This window comes from Odocoileus virginianus, chromosome 7 (assembly GCF_023699985.2).
Source record: "Odocoileus virginianus isolate 20LAN1187 ecotype Illinois chromosome 7, Ovbor_1.2, whole genome shotgun sequence".
NCBI classification, from domain to species: Eukaryota; Metazoa; Chordata; class Mammalia; order Artiodactyla; family Cervidae; genus Odocoileus; species Odocoileus virginianus.
The window spans coordinates 62,189,584-62,203,466 of record NC_069680.1 but is presented as its reverse complement, the minus strand read 5'-3'; the positions used below and the strand labels follow the sequence as shown (position 1 = coordinate 62,203,466).

The window sequence follows — 13,883 nt, the reverse complement described above, 5'->3', positions numbered from 1 at the left end:
ATTTTATATTGCTCCAAGTATCCTTAGCCTCCTGCCTAGTATTTAAAACTGGTTTAAAATAATAGTTATTCTCTATCTATACACAGTGAAAGCTAGGAAATTAATTAGAATAGCTAATTTTTTTTCTATTTGGACACTAAACCGAAAAAATAGCTTTTTATGTAACACCAAACTAAGTCACATGTAAAGAGGATCCTTCCGAATGAGCATAAATTAAGTATCAAATATCCAATCTCTTCATTAAAGCAGCTAATTATAAGCACATATGCGTTAAGTTGTGTCTTGGCATAAATTGTCACTTTGGCTATTGAGCACAAGGAATGGAATGAAACCACATAGAATGAAATGAATGTCAAGCAGATGATTATATTTTTTAGATCTCAGAAGGTAGGGATGGGGAATCTATCACCCAGGTGTATGTAATTTGGCCATAAAAATAGCAACATGCATTTGAAGAAAATATATTTCTGAAGAAGGATGTGACCTTAATAAAAAGGTAAAGCACTGGCATGCCTTTTAGAATCTGCTCCCCAGAAACTCTTGGGGAATCAAAGATTTTTGACATCTCTGGCGTTTAACACTCTTCCTGTAGCACAACTGTCAAATAACAGTGTTAAGGAAGATCTATTTAAATGTAAGACTGTTTCTGGCAGCCCTCTGAAGGTCATCTAGCAACTGAGGCAGAGATATAGTGTAAAAACAGGTTATATACCTTGAAGTAGGAACATTTGCTATTTCTTTTCTTCAGGTGTGAAATTTTATTTAGAGAGAGATGTAGATAGATAGATATAATCATAAATTTTATATAGAGATATAAAATCTTAGAATCAGGGCTGAAATGTATTTTCTAGAAAAGATGTAAATAGAAGAAGATCAATAGTTAGACAGAAGAAGTGTCTGCACAGCTAAAGCCTTGCTGAACAAATTCAGGAACATTTCACAGTCTTATGAAGCTTTTAATCTCAGGCTTTTGACAGGTAGTGTTTCATATTATTTAGAAAACCTTGCCACTTGACATAAAATAAATCACACTGAGACACAATAAAGAATAAAGAACTCTCTGTAGCCATTGCAGAGTCGTGTGTAAGGGAGGTAAGCTCAGAGCAACATCTCCTGTAGTTTCTTTCTTTATTTTAGGATTTTCTCATAAAAGCAGTATGAATTTTAAGTTTGTTCTAAGAATATACATTAAATTTCTAAGTGTTTTTTTTTTTCTTGTGGTCAGAATCTGTTAAAGTAGAAACCTGGGAAAGATAAAGACCATTACAGTATACTAACACATTTAGACTTTAGAAAGATGGTAATGATAACCCTATATGCAAAACAGAAAAAGAGACTCAGATGTATAGAACAGACTTGTGGACTCTGGGAGAAGGCGAGGGTGGGATGTTTCAAAAGAACAGCTTTGAAACATGTATATTATCTAGGGTGAAACAGATAACCAGCTCAGGTTGGGTACATGAGACAAGTGCTCGGGCCTGGTGCACTGGGAAGACCCAGAGGGATCGGGTGGAGAGGGAGGTGGGAGGGGGGACTGGGATGGGGAGTACATGTAAATCCATGGCTAATTCATTTCAATGTATAACAAAAACTACTGTAATGATGTAAAGTAATTAGCCTCCAACTAATAAAAATTAAAAAAAAAAAAAAAAAGAAAAACAGACAAAAAAAAAACACTGCAAAAAAAAAAAGTAGAAACCTGGGTCTTCCAACCAGATCCTTCCAATTAGTGCTGCTAAAAGGAGCATCGTAATTCGCTTCCTCCTACCCCATGTTCTTGGGGTCCTGTGGCTGATTATAGACCTGTAAATCAAAGGTTATGGGTTTGTCTAGGAGATATACAAACTGTAGGCATCGAAGCTGTACCTTGCATACCGGGCAGCTTTACCACCTGATCTGCCCTACAGTTAAACTAGCTTAGACTTGGCCTTAGTCCTCCCAACTTCATGAGGTGAATGAAGTCTTTCCTAAACTAAGACCACTCTCAAAAGTCTAAACAAATCCAAGAAACTGGGATAAAGTTTAATGTTGATTACCTCTTATGAAGGGGCAATTAGTTGTTCCTCCTCTCATTGACTAACAAATCCATAGTGTACCCAAAGCTCTTTGTGCATCAGAGTTAACTATTGGAATAACACTTAAATTTAATTGACTAGATAGTGTTAGTGAAAATATAAAATATCAACATGCCTTTTTAGAGTCTTGGCAGTGTTTCTCAGACATTTTCATAAGTGCTTACCCGCTGGCCCAGCAGTTGCATTTCTGCAAGTTTAGGTTAATAAAATGACACATGTGTAACAATACTGATCGTCAGAAAATAAATTGAGAAGAATTCAAATATCAAACATATGGCTGAACAATTTACCATAAAACTATGCAATAAAACTCAGTACAGCACTTGTATATGTAACGCAGAGATTTATTGGCATAGAAAACTGTTGACAATATACTGATGAGTCAGAACATACATACTTCATGATTCCATTTTGGGAAAAGAGTGTGGGTGTGTTTGTGTTTTGAGTTTGTGTGTGTATTTTTAAAAATAGCCTGAATATTTGCATTTCTGATGTCAGCAAATCCTGTCATATCTACTTTGAAATAATCCAGAATCTCACCATAAAATCACATCATTCCTCTGCTTTAAATTCCCCAGAGGCTTCCAGTCTCTCTCAGATTTTAATCTCAAAGTAAAAGCAAAAGTCTTTACAGTGGCCTACAAGGTCATATGTGCCCTCGCCACCACCATCCCTTTCAAGGAAAACACAGATATTAGTGGGCAGTAGAATTCAACCCACTTCAGTGTTCTTGCCTGGAGAGTCCTAGGGACAGGGGAACCTGGTGGGCTGCCGTCTATGGGGTCGCACAGAGTCAGTCACGACTGAAGCAACTTAGCAGCAGCAGCAGAATTCTCTATACTTTTTTCCCCTTCTTCTTGTTCTTTTAGCCATTTTACTTTTTCTTTTGGACTCTGTGGAAAAAAGGATAGCTAGTAGGGCCATTAGCGCCTCCTGGGAAGCCGTGGAAAAAGGATAGCTACTCTATAAATAACAATTAAGGATGTTTGGGATGATAGGTGTAGTTTATTAACCTTCTTTAATGATTCTAACGGAGAAGGCAATGGCACCCCACTCCAGTACTCTCGCCTGGAAAATCCCATGGATGGAGGAGCCTGGTAGGCTACAGTCCATGGGGTCACTAAGAGTCAGACATGACTGAGCGACTTCACTTTCACTTTTCACTTTCATGCATTGGAGAAGGAAATGGCAACCCACTCCAGTGTTCTTGCCTGGAGAATCCCAGGGACAGTGGAGCCTGGTGGGCTGCCGTCTATGGAGTCACACAGAGTTCGACTGAAGCGACATAGAAAGAATGATTCTAAAATTTTTCCTTTTTTAAAACATCTCTTAAAATTAATTAAATTTTGTATTGAAAGCTTGTTTTTCACATGTCTAGGTTGACTGGTACTATAGAATTCCAAAGTTTATTTTACTGGTACCTTAGTGTACAGAAATAAAAAAAGAAAAGATGTTAGATCCTTTTAGAGAAAAAACGTAGAGGCTTAGAGTACAGTTAAATGTATTTATGTACCTGGAATTCCTCCATGGGTCAAATACGTTGGATATCTAATCTGTTATTTAGGACCAAATTAGATATATTAACTCCGTGAAGCTCCTAGACTACAGTCGGTAAGCTGAGGGAATATGAATCTTTAAGATAAAGAGGGTATTAAATGCTTCACGTTAAGAAAAACAGTGATGCAAAGTCTTGCCTTATAAAGGAGATAAGTTAAACCATAATTATTTTCTCCAAAGAAGAAGTCATTGTTAATATTCAATAGTTTCTTTTCAAGTATAGTCTTAATGTAAAGTAATATATAACTGATGGTAATGAGAAGAAATTGTTTCATAGACTTTGAATAACAATAGTAAATCATATATTGGGACTTGTTGCAAAATAGTGCATAATTCAACTTGTTTCACCAACCAGAGGTGAAAATACTCAAAGCAATTTTATCCTAACACCATTATTCTCACAGATGGAGTCACCTGTCTTCTTTTTTTTCTATTTAAAATATTAATTAAATTATTTACATTAAAACTACAACTTGAAGAAAATAGAGTTTTGAATGTTTAATAAGCATTTTATAAATGACCCTTGATATGCAGTTAGTAGTTAGTGCTTTTTAATAGAATTTTTAAAAACTAACATCAGTGATAACTGCATATTGACTAAAGTCAATTTGGCTTAAGTGTGTTACTTTTTTTTTGGCCATGCCATGCAGCTTGTGGGGTATTAGTTTCCCAACCAAGGATAGAACCTAAATCCTTGGCAGTTGGAGTGCAAAGTCCTAATTAATCACTGGACTGCCGGGGAATTCCCTAAAGCCTAATTCTTTCTTAGAATAACTGTAGTGAGGTAGTTAGAGCCTTAATTATTATACTCACTATGTTAGTTGGAGAACTGAAATTAGAGGAGTTGTCATGTGTTCAACATATTTACAAGTATTGCTTAGGAAAATCCTCTCCTCTGTTATGGAACTGAGAGCTCTTTTCACTAAGATAATAGTTGTAAGTAGGGTTGCCAAATTCAACAAGTAAATATACAGAACACAAATTGAATTTTAATTTCATTTTTTTTTAAAAATTTTTTTCCATTTATTTTTATTAGTTGGAGGCTAATTACTTTACATCATTGCAGTGGTTTTTGTCATACATTGAAATGAATTAGCCATGGATTTACATGTATTCCCCATCTCGGTCCCCCCTCCCACCTCCCTGTCCACCCGATCCCTCTGGGTCTTCCCAGTGCACCAGGCCCGAGCACTTGTCTCATGCACCCAACCTGGGCTGGTGATCTGTTTCACCCTAGATAATATACATGTTTCGATGCTGTTCTCTCGAAACATCCCACCCTCGCCTTCTCCCAGAGTCCACAAGTCTGTTCTATACATCTGAGTCTCTTTTTCTGTTCTGCATATAGGGTTATCGTTACCATCTTTCTCAATTCCATATATATGTGTTAGTATACTGTAATGGTCTTTATCTTTCTGGCTTACTTCGCTCTGTATAATGGGCTCCAGTTTCATCCATCTCATTAGAACTGATTCAAATGAATTCTTTTTAATGGCTGAGTAATATTCCATGGTGTATATGTCCCACAGCTTCCTCATCCATTCGTCTGCTGATGGGCATCTAGGTTGCTTCCATGTCCTGGCTGTTATAAACAGTGCTGTGATGAACATTGGGGTGCACGTGTCTCTTTCAGATCTGGTTTCCTCGGTGTGTATGCCCAGAAGTGGGATTGCTGGGTCATATGGCAGTTCTATTTCCAGCTTTTTAAGAAATCTCCACACTGTTTTCCATAGTGGCTGTACTAATTTGCATTCCCACCAACAGTGTAAGAGGGTTCCCTTTTCTCCACACCCTCTCCAGCATTTATTGCTTGTAGACTTTTGGATAGCAGCCATCCTGACTGGCGTATAATGGTACCTCATTGTGGTTTTGATTTGCATTTCTCTGATAATGAGTGATGTTGAGCATCTTTTCATGTGTTTGTTAGCCATCTGTATGTCTTCCTTGGAGAAATGTCTGTTGAGTTCTTTGGCCCATTTTTTGATTGGGTCATTTATTTTTCTGGAGTTGAGCTGGAGGAGTTGCTTGTATATTTTTGAGATTAATCCTTTGTCTGTTGCTTCGTTTGCTATTATTTTCTCCCAATCTGAGGGCTGTCTTTTCACCTTGCTTATATTTTCCTTTGTTGTGCAAAAGCTTTTAAGTTTCATTAGGTCCCATTTGTTTATTTTTGCTTTTATTTCTAAAATTCTGGGATGTGGGTCATAGAGGATCCTGCTGTGATTTATGTCTGAGAGTGTTTTGCCTATGTTCTCCTCTAGGAGTTTTATAGTTTCTGGTCTTACATTTAGATCTTTAATCCATTTTGAGTTTATTTTTGTGTATGGTGTTAGAAAGTGTTCTAGGTGCGAACATGGCGCTGCAAGCGGTGCGGAGCGTGTGGGCCGCAGTCGGCAGCCTGCGCGCCATCTCAGCACCCAGCGCACCCTGCTCGCCGCGGCCCTGGGGACTGCGGGCGGGTGCCGTCCGGGCACTGCGCACCGGCCCTGCTCTGCTGTCGGTGCGGAAATTCACAGAAAAACACGAATGGGTAACAACAGAAAACGGTGTTGGAACAGTGGGAATCAGCAATTTTGCACAGGAAGCTTTGGGAGATGTTTACTGTAGTCTGCCTGAAGTTGGGACAAAGTTGAATAAACAAGAGGAGTTTGGTGCTTTGGAAAGTGTGAAAGCTGCTAGTGAACTCTATTCCCCTCTATCAGGAGAAGTAACAGAAATTAATAAAGCTCTAGCAGAAAATCCAGGACTTGTCAACAAGTCTTGTTATGAAGATGGTTGGCTGATCAAGATGACATTCAGTAACCCTTCAGAAATAGATGAACTAATGAGTGAAGAAGCATATGAAAAATACATAAAATCTATTGAGGAATGAAAATGGAACCCCTAAATAAACTACTTTGAAATAACTTAATCTAGCATAGTTGTCTTAAATTAGTGGTGGATAGATATTTAAAAAGCAACTTTTAGCAAAAGAAACTGCTTGTAACAATGTTTCCTGAAGAAAATACCCCTTAACTTTTTAATGCCTTCAGATAAACACTGTATCTTTTCCACAGCATCCTGTGATTTTTAGGCTAGGGTCCAGTTATACTATTCAGAATTCCTGAAATTATCTCTGATAAAACTAATTACAAAAATTATGTAATTCAAGGATAACATGGTTATCTTATACCTTATATGACATTGTAACTTGCTTACAGCTATCCTTGGATTTGGGTCAAAATGATCTTCCCACTAGAAATAACTGGCAGTGGAGAAAAGTTTGTTAGTTGTATAGTGTCCAGTGAAGGATATTACTGTCTTAACTTTGCAATATACTGTGTTTGCTGGTGCTATTTTTATACAGTGAAGCAACAGCCTTGCAGGAGAATAAACAATTTAATAATAAAATATTCAACTTCTTAAAAAAAAAAAAAAGTGTTCTAGTTTCATTCTTTTACAGGTGGTTGACCAGTTTTCCCAGCACCACTTGTTAAAGAGGTTGTCTTTTTTCCATTGAATATCCTTGCCTCCTTTGCCGAAGATAAGGTGACCATAGGTTCGTGGATTTATCTCTGGGCTTTCTATTCTGTTCCATTGATCTATATTTCTGTCTTTGTGCCAGTACCATACTGTCTTGATGACTGTGGCTTTGTAGTACAGTCTGAAGTCAGGCAGGTTGATTCCTCCAGTTCCATTCTTCTTTCTCAGGATTACTTTGGCTAGTCGAGGTTTTTTGTATTTCCATACAAATTGTGAAATTATTTGTTCTAGTTCTGTGAAAAATACCGTTGGTAGTTTGATAGGGATTGCATTGAATCTATAGATTGCTTTGGGTAGTATAGCCATTTTGACAATATTGATTCTTCCAATCCATGAACTCAGTGTATTTCTCCATCTGTTTGTGTCCTCTTTGATTTCTTTCATCAGTGTTTTATAGTTTTCTATGTATAGGTCTTTTGTTTCTTTAGGTAGATATACTCCTAAGTATTTTATTCTTTTTGTTGCAATGGTGAATGGTATTGTTTCCTTAATTTCTCTTTCTGTTTTCTCATTGTTAGTGTATAGGAATGCAAGAGATTTCTGTGTGTTAATTTTATATCCTGCAACTTTACTGTATTCATTGATTCGCTCTAGCAATTTTCTGGTAGAGTCTTTAGGGTTTTCTATGTAGAGGATCATGTCATCTGCAAACAGAGAGAGTTTCACTTCTTCTTTTCCTATCTGGATTCCTTTTACTTCTTTTTCTGCCCTGATTACTGTGGCCAAAACTTCCAAAACTATGTTGAATAGTAGTGGTGAGAGTGGGCACCCTTGTCTTTTTCCTGATTTCAGGGGAAATGCTTTCAATTTTTCACCATTGAGGGTGATGCTTGCTGTGGGTTTGTCATATATAGCTTTTATTATGTTGAGGTATGTTCCTTCTATTCCTGCTTTCTGGAGAGTTTTAATCATAAATGGATGTTGAATTTTGTCAAAGGCTTTTTCTGCATCTATTGAGATAATCATATGGTTTTTATCTTTCAATTTGTTAATGTGGTGTATTACATTGATTGATTTGCTGATATTAAAGAATCCTTGCATTCCTGGGATAAAGCCCACTTGGTCATGATGTATGATTTTTTTAATATGTTGTTGGATTCTGTTTGCTAGAATTTTGTTAAGGATTTTTGCATCTATGTTCATCAGTGATATTTGCCTGTAGTTTTCTTTTTTTGTGGCATCTTTGTCTGGTTTTGGAATTAGGGTGATGGTGGCCTCATAGAATGAGTTTGGAAGTTTACCTTCTTCTGCAATTTTCTGGAAGAGTTTGAGTAAGATAGGTGTTAGTGCTTCTCTAAATTTTTGGTAGAATTCAGCTGTGAAGCCATCTGGTCCTGGGCTTTTGTTTGCTGGAAGATTTCTGATTACAGTTTCAATTTCCTTGCTTGTGATCGTTTTGTTAAGATCTTCTATTTCTTCCTGGTTCAGTTTTGGAAAGTTATACTTCTCTAAGAACTTGTCCATTTCTTCCAAGTTGTCCATTTTATTGGCATAGAGCTGCTGGTAGTAGTCTCTTATGATCCTCTGTATTTCAGTGTTGTCTGTTGTGATCTCTCCATTTTCATTTCTAATTTTGTTAATTTGGTTCTTCTCCCTTTGTTTCTTAATGAGTCTTGCTAATGGTTTGTCAATTTTGTTTATTTTTTCAAAAAACCAGCTTTTAGCTTTGTTAATTTTTGCTATGGTCTCTTTAGTTTCTTTTGCATTTATTTCTGCCCTAATTTTTAAGATTTCTTTCCTTCTACTAACCCTGGGGTTCTTCATTTCTTCCTCCTCTAGTTGCTTTAGGTGTAGAGTTAGGTTATTTATGTGACTTTTTTCTTGTTTCTTGAGGTAGGCCTGTAATGCTATGAATCTTCCCCTTAGCACTGCTTTTACAGTGTCCCATAGGTTTTGGGTTGTTGTGTTTTCATTTTTATTCATTTCTATGCATATTTTGATTTCTTTTTTGATTTCTTCTATGATTGGTTGGTTATTCAGAAGCGTGTTGTTTAGCCTCCATATGTTTGCATTTTAAATAATTTTTTTCCTGTAATTGAGATCTAATCTTACTGCACTGTGGTCAGAAAAGATGACTGGAATGATTTCAGTTTTTTTGAATTTACCAAGACTAGATTTATGGCCCAGGATGTGATCTATTCTGGAGAAGGTTCCGTGTGCACTTGAGAAAAAGGTGAAGTTGATTGTTTTGGGGTGAAACGTCCTATAGATGTCAGTTAGGTCTAGCTGGTCCATTGTGTCCTTTAAAGTTTGTGTTTCCTTGTTCATTTTCTGTTTAGTTGATCTATCCATAGTTGTGAGTGGGGTATTAAAGTCTCCTACTATTATTGTGTTACTATTAATTTCCTCTTTCATACTCATTAGCGTTTGCCTTACATATTGCGGTGCTCCTATGTTGGGTGCATATATATTTATAATTGTTATATCTTCTTCTTGGATTGATCCTTTGATCATTATGTAGTGTCCATCTTTGTCTCTTTTCACAGCCTTTATTTGAAAGTCTATTTTATCTGATACGAGTATTGCGACTCCTGCTTTCTTTTGGTCTCCGTTTGCATGGAATATTTTTTTCCAGCCCTTCACTTTTAGTCTGTATGTGTCCCTTGTTTTGAGGTGGGTCTCTTGTAGACAGCATATATAGGGGTCTTGGTTTTGTATCCATTCAGCCAGCCTTTGTCCTTTGGTTGGGGCATTCAGCCCATTTACATTTAAGGTAATTATTGATAGGTATGGTCCCGTTGCCATTTAATTTGTTGTTTGGGGTTCACGTTTGTACCACCTTTCTGTGTTTCCTGTCTAGAGAAGATCCTTTAGTATTTGTTGAAGAGCTGGTTTGGTGGTGCTGAATTCTCTCAGCTTTTGCTTGTCTGTAAAGCTTTTGAGTTCTCCTTCATATCTGAATGAGATCCTTGCTGAGTAGAGTAATCTAGGTTGTAGGTTATTCTCTTTCATTGCTTTAAGTATGTCCTGCCATTCCCTTTTGGCCTGAAGGGTTTCTATTGATAGATCAGCTGTTATCCTTATGGGAACCCCTTTGTGTGTTATTTGTTGTTTCTCCCTTGCTGCTTTTAATATTTGTTCTTTGTGTTTGATCTTTGTTAATTTGATTAATATGTGTCTTGGGGTGTTTTGCCTTGGGTTTATCCTGTTTGGGACTCTCTGGGTTTCTTGGACTTGGGTGGCTATTTCCTTCCCCATTTTAGGGAAGTTTTCAGCTATTATCTCCTCGAGTATCTTCTCATGGCCTTTCTTTTTGAGTTCTATTTCTGGGACTCCTATGATTCGAATGTTGGGGCGTTTCACATTGTCCCAGAGGTCCCTGAGGTTGTCCTCATTTCTTTTGATTCTTTTTTCTTTTTTCCTCTCTGCTTCATTTATTTCCACCATTTTATCTTCTAACTCACTTATCCTATCTTCTGTCTCTGTTATTCTACTCATGGTTCCATCCAGAGTGTTTTTTATCTCATTTATTTCATTATTAATTTTTAATTGACTTTTTTTTATTTCTTCTAGGTCCTTGTTAAACATTTCTTGCATCTTCTCAATCTTTGTCTCCAGGCTATTTATTTGTAACTCCATTTAGTTTTCAAGTTTTGGATCATTTTTATTATCATTATTCTAAATTCTTTTTCAGGTAGATTCCCTATTTCCTCCTCTTTTGTTTGACTTGGTGGGCTTTTTTCATGTTCCTTTAGCTGTTGGGTATTTCTCTGCCTTTTCATCTTGTTTAGATTGCTGTGTCTGGAGTGGGCTTTCTGTATTCTTGTGGTCTGAGGTTCCTTTTTATTGTGGAGGTTTCACCCAGTGGGTGGGGTTGGACAATTGGTTTGTCAAGGTTTCCTGGTTAGGGAAGCTTGTGTCAGCGTTCTGGTGCGTGGAATTGGATTTCTTCTCTCTGGAGTGCAATGGAGTGTCCAGTAATGAGTTTTGCGATGGGTCTATGTGTTAGGTGTGACTTTGGACAGCCTGTATGTTGACACTCAGGTCTATGTTCCTGCATTGCTAAAGAATTTGCGTGGTATGTCTTGTACTGGAGCTTATTGGCTCTTGGGTGGTGGTTGGTTTTGATGTAGGTATGGAGGCTTTTGGATGGTCTCTTATTCCTTAATGTTCCGTGTAGTCAGGAGTTTTCTGGTTTTCTCAGGTTTTGGGCTTAAGTCTCCTGCCTCTGGATTTCAGTTTTATTCTTCCAATAGTCTCAAGACTTCTCCAACTATACAGCACTGATAATAAAACTTCTAGGTTAATGGTGAAAAGATTCTCCACCGTGAGAGATAACCAGAGAGGTTCACAGAGTTACATGAAGAATAGGAGAGGGAGGAAGGAGATAGAGGTGAGCAGGAGGAGAAAAAGGGGGACTCAGGAGGAGAGAGACAGATCTACGCAGTTATCTGTTCCCAAAGTGTTCTCCGTAGCCCAGACACCCACAAAGATTCACAGAGTTGGATTGGGAAGAGAAGGGGAAAGGAGGAAATAGAGGTGTTCTGAGGTAGAAAACAGAGTCAAAAGTGGGAGAGTAATCACCACACTCCTGAATAGAAATGGGAACTGAATATTGGATTCTTAAATGACCAAAATTTATATCACATACTACTGAAAAACAAAGATTAAAAATCTAGTGTAGAGGTTAGACTCTTTGAAATACAATATTTAAAAACAAAAACACAGAAAAAAATTTAGAAATGTATATGAAGTTCGATTTAAAAATAGGGTTTCTCTCTCTCTTTTTTTTTTTTGGCAAGGTTATAGTGAAATGAAAATGAAAATTAAGGAATAATAGAGGAGTATTAGAAGACTTTAAAAGGAAATAGGAGAGAAAAACAAGAAAAAGAAAATTTTTTCCCTAATTAAAAAAATCGTAAATATATATGAAAATGAAAGTTGAGGAGTAATGGGGGAGTAATAGGGAATTTTAAAAGAAAATAAAAGAGAAAAAATAAAAAATAAAAAAAAGGAAAGAAAAAAAAATTTTTTAATTAAAAAAAAAATATATATATATATCTAGGAATTTCTCTGGAGTTGTTGCGGTCAGCGTAGGCTCAGTTCAATTTCAGATAGCTCCTCTTTCCAGCTTACACTTCTCGATATCTGTAGGCCCCTTCCGGTGTAGTCGGTGTTACCTTCAGGGATTTTAATCTGTTGCACCGGTCCTTTCTGAAGCGGGGTCCCTTTGTTTATTTGGCTTCTATGTGCCGTCTCTTTTCGGTGTCTAATTTCCGCCCTGACACAGGCGGGCGGAGGTGATCTTTTATTTAGGTTCCCTAGTTCAGTTCAGTCCTGCTACGGGGAGGGCGGGGCGCTGCAGACAGATACCGCTCCGTGTGGCTAGCACTCACCGTGTTCCGGCCACACTGGGTTTGTTCCGGCCACACTGGGTTTGTCCCGCTCACAGGTGTCAGTGCTTTCCCCGTCTACACTGCTCAGGCTCCCGGCTGCTCTATATGGAGCGGACCCTGCATTGAATGCGGTTCCAGTTTTCGGGTACTCCACAAAAGCGCAGATTCGGTTGTGCCTGCGTTTTGTGCCTTCCCCTGCCTGAGCGGCCCAGCCAGCCAGAGGCTTGGGCGCACTCTCCCCGGGTGCGGTGCGCCTTTTCCCTCCGCGGCGAGCGGCTCAGCCAGCCAGAGGCTTGGGCGCACTCTCCCCGGGTGCGGCACGCCTTTTCCCTCCGCGGTGAGCGGCTCAGGCAGCCAGAGGCTTGGGCGCAATCTCTCCCCGGGTATCGCGCGCTTTTTCTCTCCGCGGCCCCAGCGCACACCTCCAGTCGGGTCTCAGGAAGTCTTTAGATAGGAACCGGGGCCTGTTTGCAGTGTGGGAGGGGGTGGCTTCTCAGGGGCTGAGTTTGCCCTTTTCCCCTCCCCCCTGCCTCCTACCTCCAGAGGGGATGGGCCGGCTCTTCTCTGGAGTTTCTCAGTCCCTTTGTTTTGCGAACCGCCGGCAGTGTGTTCGGGCTGGTTAATTTTGACCCTTGCTATCCCACAGTTTACAAAAGCTCCCTCCGATTGCTCTCAGGGTCTTCGGGCCGGTCCTTACCCTAAGCAATGCCGCCCGCTCCTCTCCGTTCCGCCCCTGCTTGTTGCTGGCGGGTACGGGCGTCTGGGGTACTTTTCTGCTGGGAATTTTAGGCACGTAATCCGTGGGCCTTGTTTAATTTTTCCTCCCAGTTAGGTTGCCGAAAACTTCCCCCAGTCCCGCCAGTGCGAGGATTTCCTGGTGATTGGAAACTTCCTCTATTAAGACTCCCTTCCCGGGACGGGTCTCTGTCAGTAGCTCTTTTGACTCCCTTTTTATCTTTTATATTTTGTCCTACCCCCCTTCGAAGATAATGGGCTGCTTTTCTGGGCGCCTGATGTCCTCTGCTAGCGATCAGAAGTTGTTTTGTGAAATTTGCTGAGCATTCAAATGTTCTTTCGATGAATTTGTAGGGGAGAAAGTGGTCTCCCCGTCCTGTTCCTCCGCCATCTTGGCTCCTCCTCCTGAATTTTAATTTCAAATAAACTGATAATTTTTAAGTTTAAATCTATACTACTTACAAATCACAGCCCACAAAACATTAGGAGGTCTGCAGAGTCCATTTATGGATTTCCTTGGCAAGGAGGAGGGAAGGTTATGTAAGGTTCAGAGTTTCCTCATCCCTTTCCCTGTTCAATCAGAAAGGCTATATGCTTTTAAATAAGATTTTTTTAATGAAAATTCTAAGTAAAAAAAAAAGGAATTGAATTTAAAAAA

The 13,883-nt window shown here is 38.8% G+C and overlaps 1 protein-coding gene and 1 pseudogene across 1 annotated transcript in view; both read left to right on the top strand.

The window, feature by feature from the left end:
• MICU1 (mitochondrial calcium uptake 1) overlaps positions 1 to 13,883 on the top strand; it is a 224,997-nt gene that overhangs the window by 97,895 nt on the left and 113,219 nt on the right. The window lies entirely within an intron of this gene.
• LOC139035926 (glycine cleavage system H protein, mitochondrial pseudogene) lies at positions 5,985 to 7,029 on the top strand (annotated as a pseudogene).